The following is a 7,481-nucleotide window of genomic DNA, read 5'->3' as shown; positions in this document are numbered from 1 at the left end:
AAGAGATTAGAGACTGTGTTCTTTAAATGAATGTGAAAAATGGAGATGTCTGTTTGTTTTTTATTTGTTTAAAGTCCCCTCATTAATATAAACTAACACAACGGAGACTGCTGTAGCTAATGTAGTTGTTGAGTATAAAATTCTTCATCTTCGTGTTAGACTATAAACATCTTGTCCTATTTCAGACCATTATATTTCTCTCCATATTTTATAATTTCTATCACTGTTAAGCCATCAGGTTTACAAGGTAGAAGATTTCTTTTTTTTTTTTTTCAGTAATTAAAGAAAAATGCAATTTGATGTCAAGGAAGAAATAATATTTTTATTATTTATTGTATGAAAAGGCCTATGTATTTTTTTCCAAAATTTCCAAATATATGTTTTAAAATTAAAGAAAAACATCAGTTATTAAGGAGACTCAAGTTCTGGAATGATGAAACAAATGAAGAAAATTAATAATTCTGATCAATCTATGTTATATAAAGTATTCTAAAAATTATTTTTGTTTTAACTTTTTGTTATATTATCATATATGAAAATTACGATGTGAAAAATATGTACCAATATGAGCAATAGAAAACCATTTTAGATTTGAGCATATGAAAACTTTTATAAGAAAAGACCAACACAAATTAGCTGGAGTCATACAGAATTAAGCCAAAACTAAGGTTTTACCAGTCACTGCTTACATGGTTATTATCTGGTTACAATTCTCTTTTGCAGTTATTTTCTTACTCTTTTTAATGAAGGAAATGAAAAAAAGCTTCATAGATTTAATCTGATAATGAAATTAGATCATACGTATGTATAGTTTAGCACTATAGCACAATACTTAGCATCTAGTAAATTAAATAAATAATCTCTGTTATTATTGTTAGATTATCTCATTTCAGAAAAATTCTGAGTGCCAATACGTAACACCTGAGGCCTGATGAAGACCATAACATTAATTTTAATAATTTAGCACAAGTGTTCTATGTAACATTTTTATAACTTAAAATAATTAACTCATTTACACTCTAAAGCTGTGTTATTATTAGGTATTATTATTTTATTTCTATGCTAATGTTTTTATATTTATTTTATTATCTCTAGACTAAGTTTTTCTAAAAATTCCAAACTCATATCCAATTGCATATTTGACATATCAGCTTGCATATCCCTCACATACATGATCAAAATTGAACCCTTGATCAGACATATGAATTATCTTCCCTCTAAAAGCACACACACACACACACACACACACACACACCCTAATGAGAAAAACACTATCCAAGCAACTGTTCCAGTTACTATGGCTACATACCAAATAACTCCAAAAGATGGAGGCTTAAAGCATGATGACATTTATGTTGCTCACAAGTCTACCTTTTTGACAGGTCTTGGTAGTGATGACTTGTGTCTTCTGCACTTGGTGTCAGCTGGGATCATTCCAAAGTCTAGGATATGAAATTACCTGAAAACCCATTCACTATCATATCAGGTGGTTCTTGATGCTTTCAGCTGAGACCTTAATTGGAACCATTGGTTTGAACACCTGCACAGTCCCTTCCATGTAGACTTCACTTTCTTAGAACCTGATGGCTGGCTTCCAAAGGTGAGCCTTTGGGAGTGAGGTTATTTTTTACAACTTACCCTCAAAAGTCATGCAACACCTTTTCTATTGCGTTTGATTTGTTGGTGCAGTCATGGTGATCCAAACCAGTTCAAAGGAGAAGAAGGGGTCTTTACCTGTAGCTGGAGGGTTGCAAGGTTCTGAAGTGCACATGGGATCAGAAATGTTGCTATAGCCATTTTTGGAAAATACAGCCTGCCGTACCAACCAAGAAACAAAATTTAATTTCTTTATCAGCCAGTCCAATCTCAGCACATTTAACTATCACCCACTATTTGCTCAAACCCACAAACAAGAAATCAATATAAATTTTCATTTTCTTTCACTCTGTGCATCAACAAGTCCAGATGGTGTTATTAGTATTATTTATCTTGAATCCCTCTTCTTCCATGCTTTTCTTTTGTCCCTACTAATCCCAACATATTTTCTTTTTCCTTTTTTGTAAATGTCACAAGTAAAAACCTGACATATGAACTGATTCTCTATGGCCTTGCCCATGTCATTCTCCACATATATGTGTTAACTTTAATAGCAAAAGTCAGCTAATATTGCTTTCTTGCTTAAAACAGCCATACATAAGCATGGCATAGTTCTCTTATCTTATTTAATTTTTTTTTTAAATTTATTTTTAGAGAGATGGTACCAGAAGGAAAAACAGAGGGAGAGAAACAGCAATGTGTGGCTGCCTCTTACATGATCCCAACTGGGCACCTGGCCCACAACCCAGGCATGTGCCCTGACTGGGAATCAAACTAGTGACCTTTTGGTTCACAGGCTGGTGCTCAATCCACTAAGTAACACCATACAGGGCTCTCAATCTTCTTATATGGAAGAATAATATGGGCATATGCAACATTCAAGTGGTGAGAGTTGTGTACAATGAAAAAGAGTAACAAAAACATCTCAAGTATTTTTTATTGTTTAAAGATCACAGAGTTTATATTCAGTTACTTTCTGCCTTGAAATGATATAAAAGAAAGATTAAATGTGTTTTTTAAACACTCAGAACATCATATGTTTTATTGTTACTTCTCACAAAGTATATTATTATTTTCTCCTATAAATAAGAACACAGGTCATATGCTTTCTTTTTCTCTAACCATATCTTTATATTAGGTCCTAGATCTCTAATTTTCTATTAAATGTTTCCAGTATATAATTATGTAAGGTAAACAGCTACCTTGAAAAGACACAGACTGCTTATATATTATTTACTGTGTCTATTGTGCTGCTTCCTGTTTATATAAAATGCATTTACTGTATTTTCATATCAACTGAGGATAAGATTTAAGATAAATTAAAAACATACTTCAGTATCCTCTGTATTTTATCTGTTTTTCAAGCTTTATTTTCCTTATGTTCAATAGTATCTGTACACAATCAATATGATTTCTTCAAATATAATTTATAATCTATAATATAAAACAGTATTTACTTATCCACATATTTCTTCAGCAAAATTTTAAATTATTGCATTTTTTTCTTTAGCTATTGTACACTTTATGTAATAAAATTCACACAAGGAGCTTGAAAACAGTGTAATTTATATTATGTGAAGGCTTATTTTTCTATTTTTTCCCTTCCTCAAGGCAGTCTTCTTAGTGACAGTTTTTATTTTTCTTCCAAACTGTGAAATGCCATGTATTGTGTATGCCTAAGGCATACATGTATACCTTTAAGCAATATGTGAACTGCTCTTGCTTGATCCATGCAAAACATACTTCATAAACTTGTATATTATCTTAGTTTAATAGAAGGCACTTTATATTTAAGTTATTGATGCAAACGACAAGCTTTGGGGAAGTGTTCTTACCTCAATAAATCTGGGACTTTGTTTTAAAAAAAGTGTTTTTTAAAAAAAAATTCGTTGTGTTTTTCATCCAGTGTTTTTCAGGATGTTTTTCCTAATCACTATAATTTTGAAATATTATTTTTCAAATTAGTTTCTATTTATAAATGATCTTAGCAAAACCTTACATTACACAGAAAGTTTTTATTTATTTATTTTTTTTTTGAGTTTCAAAGTATTTTCTTTTTTGTGTGTGGAATTTTATTATTATTTTTTTTATTATTATTTATTATGCTGTTACAGTTGTCCCAATTTCCTTCCCCCCTGCTCCCCTCTCCCTCCAGTTGTCTCCCCCCTTAGTCTATGCCCATTGGTCCTGCATATAGTTCTTTTCAACATCTTCCTGTCCCCTCCACTCCCTCCCACTATGCTTCCCAATTCCTGCACCATCTCCCTCCCTCTCCCCCTCCCCCTCCCCGCTGACCCCTCCCCTCCATGCTCTCCTTACCTATAATTCTTTTTCCCTTCTCGTTGCCTACTTAGTTTGCCCTTGCCTCAGTTCCCTAGCTTCTGCTGTTGGTTGTTGTAATACAGTTTTCATTTTAATGTTCATTGTCCTTATCCTCCTTCTTCTAAACCAGTCTCTTTAACATCTCATATAACAGTGGTTTGGACCTAACAAACTCCTTCAGTCTTACTTTGTCCTGGAAACACTTTCTCTGCCCTTCTATCCTGAATGAGAGCTTCGCTGGATAGAGTAATTGTGGTTGTAGGTTTTTGATTTTCATTACTTTGAATATTTCTTGCCAGTCCCTTCTTGCCTGTAAAGTCTCCTTTGAGAAATCTGCTGATAGTCTAATTGGGACCCCTTTGTTCATGATTCTTCTCTTCTCTCTTGCTGCTTTTAAGATTCTCTCTTTATCTTTAAATTTTGACATTTTGATGATAGTGTGTCTTTGCGTGGTTCTCCCTGGGTCCAGTCTATCCGGAACTCTCTGTGCTTCTTGGACCTGTAAGTTCACCTCCTTCCCCAAGTTAGGGAAGTTCTGCTTCATTATTTTTTCACATAAATTTTCAATTTCTAATTCTTCTTCTTCACTCTCTGGCAATCTGATAATTCGAATGTTCATTCTCTTATAGCTGTCCCAGAGGTTTCTGAGCCTCTTGTCATATTCCTCACTCTTTGTTTCCTCTTTCTGCACTGGTTGACTGTTTGTTCCCTCCCTATGTTCCGATTTGTTGATTTGATCCATGGTTTTTCCTTCCTCATCACTTGTCTTGTATGTGATTTTGTTCATTTCAGCAGGGCTAGCCTTCCTTCCTTCTCTGTCTTGATTCAGCCCCGCTGGTAGGTCTGCAAGCTGTCTTATAACTATGGCTCTAAATTGAGCTTCCGAAAGATTCGCTATTTGTTCCTCAGTCAAGGCTTTTATTTGTTTTTTCATTAGCTGTGTGATTGGTATTTCAGTCATTAATTCTGCCATTCTGACCATTTTGTTTATCTTTCCCTCTTGGGCGGGGCGCTGTCACAACTCCTACACTGTATTGGGCGGAGCCCCATGTGCTCATCACAACCTGGCAACCTTTCTCACCACACTGTGACGCTTTGCGTGGGGGCGGGGGTCCAAGGTGGATTCCCGCTGTTACTCTCCTCTAGAGAACAGGGCCGCTTCCCAACAGGATCTGCCCTCTTTGCTGTTGGAATTACGAGCCAAAGGATTTGGTCTGCAGCCGAGGCCGGCCCCCAGGCGCCTCTCTCCTCCCCGCAAGCACAGGCGTCTGCTCACCAGGTCCTGCCATTTGCTGCTGCGGCTGCCGCCTCCAGCACAGTTTGATCTTTCTCAGCCGCGGGCTCACACTTCCTACACATCTGGATGAGCACCACTTGCTTATGACTTCATATGTTGGACTTCCATGTAGCTTTATTTTCAGGAACTTCTTATTATTTTTAGTTTTGCATTATCTGTAATCCTTCTTAGTTGTAGAGGGAGACAGAGCGTGTAGGTCTATGCCTCCACCTTGGCCGGAAGTCGAGTTTCAAAGTCTACACAGAAAGTTTTTTAAAAGTGGAAAATTAATATTCTCCCAAGAGATAACTTTATTAGAAACAATTAGTAATTTATAATACACAATTTATATTGTATAATAATGTATGAGAAAACTTTCATCAAAAAAATTATTTAATATCTGTACTCTAGATGTTTTTGGTAATTGAGATAATCAACATACAGCATTATATTTCAGGTATACAACATAATGTTTTGCTGTATGTGTATATTGTAAATGACTTCAAGTTTTGCCACCATATTTACAATTTGCTTTATTTTGTGATGAAAACTTATAAGATCAATCTATTAGCAACTGCTAAATATATTGGGTTTCCCAAAAAGTCTGTATGGTATTTTCCATTAAAGAAAAGACACATTTTTCATTTTCGCCAATAACTTTATTGATTTGGATATTTTTAGTATGTCAGCTATCTCCTGTGTGGTATAATGTTGATTGTTCTCAATTAATGTTTCCATTTGATCATTAACTTCAACTGGTTTACCCAACCATGGAAAATTATCCAGAGAGAAATCCCCATCAGGAAACTTCACAAACCACTTTTGACATGTTTAACCAATCACAGCACCTTATCATACACTGCACAAATCTTCCTTTGTGTTTCAGTTGCATTTTTACCTTTCTTGAAATGACAAAGCATATGCTGAAAATGTTGCTTTTTTTTTCCATCTTCAATATTAAAATGGCTACACAAAAATTCACCAATTTTGATAAGTTTTTTAAAAATGTACACTGATATGACAGCAGCTGTCACAACACAATCTAACTAAATTGTTTTGAATGTAGTTAAAGACAACTAAGCACTGCTAGTGCCATCATATGAAAAAAAACAAACAAAATGTTTGGTCAACCCAATTTAATACAATATTATTAACTTGTACTCTAGATTTTGAAGTGATTGTATTAGTTATTTATTGCTTAGGAACAAGTTACCACAGACTCAATTGTTTAAAATAACACATACTGATTATCTTGCTATTTCTGTGGGTCAGGAAGCTAGTCATGGCTTAGCTAGGTCCTCTCCTTTAGGTCCCCTCATAAGATGTCAATCAACCTGTTGGCCAGAGCTGGAATCTCATCTTAAGGTGTGAGCTAAGGTCTGCTCCTTAATCATGTAATTTTAATAAAATTCAATGTTTTGTATCCTATTTTGTCCCAGCTCCTCATTGGCTTTTGCTTGGCAACCTTTTTCTGTTACCTGTTTTATTATAGTATGCAAGCTGAGAAAGCAATAGAGAATACCTGCAAGAGAGAAGTGCTATCTTATGTGAAATCTTTATTGATGTTATCTTGAATGTACATATAAGGGATTCTGAATCGAAGCAAATTTTAAAATTTAATATTTAGCAGTAAATAAGTGTCAATATCCACATGTTCTAGTTCTTATCAATTGGACTAAAAAATGAAAACATGTCAATTGTAAGGGAAGAAGATCCTGACCCCTCATAGTGAGTGGAGGGGAACAAAGGATTGCTCTGTTTACCCTAGCCCTTTGTTATGTAAATAAACACTCTCCCCTGTGCCTGGTCTGCTCCCTTAGAGAAGTCTATAAGCTTGTGGGCCTTATTCTTCCTTGAAATGTAAATCCTTAGAAAGGTAACCATTGCAGTCCTCCTGGCACCTTGGGGGAGTAACCCAGAAACCTACTCTTGGCTGTCACCATTTAGTCCACTAAGAAGATAAGTTTTATTATTCTTTTGAGTTAGATAAGTTACTTTGACTAGTGGCTACAGATCTGATTCTCAAGGGGTGCGAGCAAGTTTTCAGGAGGCTAAGGCTTTTGCATGAATGAGGGGAAATTGAGGACAGTTCATTTTTCCATGATAATGTAATCATGAAACTGATATGTCACTACTTTTGTCCTTTTCTGGTACACAGAGGTAAGCCATAGGTCCCAACCACACCCAGGGAGGGGGGATACACAGCGCATGAATACTGGAAAGTCCTACGTTGGGGAGATGACTGGGGGCTGTCTTAAAGTCTACTCACCACAGCCACCTTGAAGAT

This window comes from Furipterus horrens, unplaced genomic scaffold (assembly GCF_987537825.1).
Source record: "Furipterus horrens unplaced genomic scaffold, mFurHor1.1.pri manual_scaffold_2, whole genome shotgun sequence".
Classification (NCBI taxonomy): Eukaryota; Metazoa; Chordata; class Mammalia; order Chiroptera; family Furipteridae; genus Furipterus; species Furipterus horrens.
Note: the sequence above shows the minus strand (reverse complement) of the source record.